This window comes from Lactuca serriola, chromosome 5, assembly GCF_051521515.1.
Source record: "Lactuca serriola cultivar US96UC23 chromosome 5, Lser_US96UC23_V15, whole genome shotgun sequence".
Taxonomy (NCBI): Eukaryota; Viridiplantae; Streptophyta; class Magnoliopsida; order Asterales; family Asteraceae; genus Lactuca; species Lactuca serriola.
Genome location: NC_136412.1, coordinates 160,996,258 through 160,999,412, shown reverse-complemented (window position 1 = coordinate 160,999,412; position 3,155 = coordinate 160,996,258).

Sequence of the window (3,155 nt, the reverse complement as noted above, 5' to 3'; positions counted from 1 at the left end):
ACCTTTGTCCAATAACTCCTGAAGTTGTGTCATAAGTTCTTTCATTTCGGTTGGCGCTAATCGATAAGGTGCTTTCGCTATCGGCGTCGTTCCTGGTAACAAGTCGATACGAAATTCTACTTGTCGATCAGGGGGCAATCCGGGAAGATCTTCGGGAAAGACTTCCGGATAATCACACACCACCGGAATATTCTGTACCTCCTTCTTTTCCATCTTGGCATCGATCACGAACGCTAGATATGATGTACATCCCTTGGCCAAACACTTTCTGGCTTTCATTAGGGAAATGATTCCAGAGTTTACTCTGCGTTTGTCTCCGTACACCATAAACGACTCTTTCCCTGGCGGGTTTACTCTTACTATCTTCTTTCTACATAGTATTTCTACGTCGTTGGCGCTAAGCCAATCCATTCCTAAAACTATGTCGAATCCATTTAACTCGATAGGCAATAATTCCTCTTGGAACTTATTCCCATCCAAGTCAATGAGGATGTTTTTCATACGATGACTAACAGGTACAAACTTGCCACTAGCAATCTCGACTATTATAGCATTAACTAGCATATCTACAGGCAAAGCTAGCTTTCTACCAAATTCATGCGATATAAAGGAGTAATTGGCTCTAGAATCAAACAAAATTTGGGCAGGCAATTCGTTTATGAGAAAGGTACCTGAAGCGACATCGGCTTCTTCTTTCGCAGCTTCGAGGGTCATCTGAAAGGCTCTCGCCTTCGGCTTTGGTGGTAGATTGGGTTTTGCTGCGTCCTTCTTCTTCGGGCAGTCCCTCAAAACATGCCCTTCTTCATTGCACCCAAAACATACGTTCTGATTGAAGGTGCATTCATTGGCATAATGCCCTGGCTTTCCACATTTGTAACAAGTGACTTCCATGCTGCACTTCCCAGCATGTTTCTTCTTACACTTGTCACACCACTTGGCTTCGCTTCCTCCTCCAAACTTTCTCGAACCAGTCTTCGAGAATTTGTTCTTTTTATTGGAACCTGAAGTTCCTTCAAACTTTCGCTTCTCGCCAACTTCAACCTTGCTGGTGGCTCTCCCTTTTATCATATCTTCAACAGACTTGGCAGCCCAGATAGCTGCCTCCAAAGTAAGTGCCTGACGTACTGGCACCGCATACTCCCATGGAAGTCCCTTTGCGTACCTGTCTATTTTTGCCAACTCATCTGGGACAATACGAAAAGCAAACTCCATTTTGTCTGTGAAGTTATTTGTATATTCGTCAACGGTCATACTCCCCTTCTGCAACGTTAGAAATTGGTTTTCTAACTCAAGTACGTTTTGGGCCGAGCAGTACTTGCGCTTGAAGTGCACTAAGAACTCTGCCCAAGTTAATTGTAGTGGCTCATTAGAGCTTAGGGTTTTCCCCAAAGTGCTCCACCAACGAGCAGCACTACCCCTGAACTGACGTACTGCAAACGTAGTTTGTAACTTGCCTTGGCAATCACAAGTCATGAAAGCCAACTCCATTTCCGAGATCCAGTCCATTACTCCGATAGGATCTTCTTTTCCATTGAAGGTCGATGGCTTGCAAGTCACAAAGTCCTTATACTTGCACCCATTTCTCTCCATTCTACCCTCGTGGTTATTCCTCCCAACCACAAGCGGTTCACTATGACCAACCGATCTGCTATTGTTCCCTTCTTCAGATCGATCGTCATTTAGTTCACGTTGTTCAACAGGAACTGAAGGTTCATCCCTGTCGTTCAGCAACATTTGCCTCAATTCCTCCCTTTGTTCAGCCAACATGGCCTGAATCATAGTTCGTACTCCAGCCATGGTGATGGGTTCGGGTGCAGCTCCTACTATAGGCACCTGTTCCACCACTGGAGGTTGAGATTGTTGGTTTCTGTTTGCATTTCCAGCTCCACTCCGAGTTCTTGCCATTACAATCTATATACCGAATAAGGCGAAATTTAGGTCTTTATCCTTGTTAGACATGTCAATACCCTTATCACTCTAAAACGTTTACATGTTAGTTCTAATCTCGTATTCATACGCTTAGAATCCTACACACATAAGGTTTCCAGATCCGGTCGGCAACAGACCATAGATCCGAACAAATAATGGCACACATGGCAAACACATAGCATTTAGCACATAAGGGCATTTTAGGCATCTTCCCTAAAATAAACTAGTGCTCGTGTCTAAAATCTGGTAGACACTCATCTCACAATCGTCACTTAGCATTCTAAGTTCAAGTCTAGAAATTCTACAATTTCTTAGTTCGCTTAAACTAATGCTCTGATACCAACTGTGACATCCCCATATTTCTTGGCCAGAAAAGACCGATTTAATTTATGCTTTTTAAAATAAAATCAGAGAAATCTTTTTATAAGATATTGCGGAATTGGTCCCCAAACAATATATGATAAAAGTTTATCAAAATCCTTCATTAAGAAGGTATATATTTTCCATATATATATATATATATATATATATATATATATATATATATATATATATATATATATATATATATATATATATATCAAAACCTCGGGATGTCATGTTCCGATACAGATCAAAAGCATAAACAAGACATTATAAGCCTTTCAACAGTTATTTACAACTACTGGCCTATAATCCAAAAATCTCGTCATCCTCCGACTATGCTCGGGGTCCACTACCTGTAATCATAAAACTGAGTGGGTCAGGCTTGGGAGCCTGGTGAGCATATAGGGTTTTCAACCCACAATAATAATATACTTATTAAGTTCACCAATCAACAATAACCCTGATTACCCATTCCTGTTGTCCTCACTTTACGTCCCTAAACACCTATCACAAGGGACCTAGCCTAAGGATTATCATCGGAATGGACACTACTGCTAAGGGGTTTCCTCAGCCATACATGTCCTTAAGGCAACCATGAGGGGGATGAAGTACGCCAATGAACATTTAATTCATCAACACCTACAAATTGCGAACCTGCTAGTGTTCCACTGGATTATCTAGAAAGTCTGTGGTCGTCATCTATACTTCGCTAGATGACTACAACAACAACAACAACATCGACATCGAGGCCTCTCACCATTTTAACACACATCAACTATTTCATCTACCCATGTTCTACCCAACATATTTTGTAGATAAAAAGCATATACAGTTTAAAACTTGTATAAAACATCAATTCA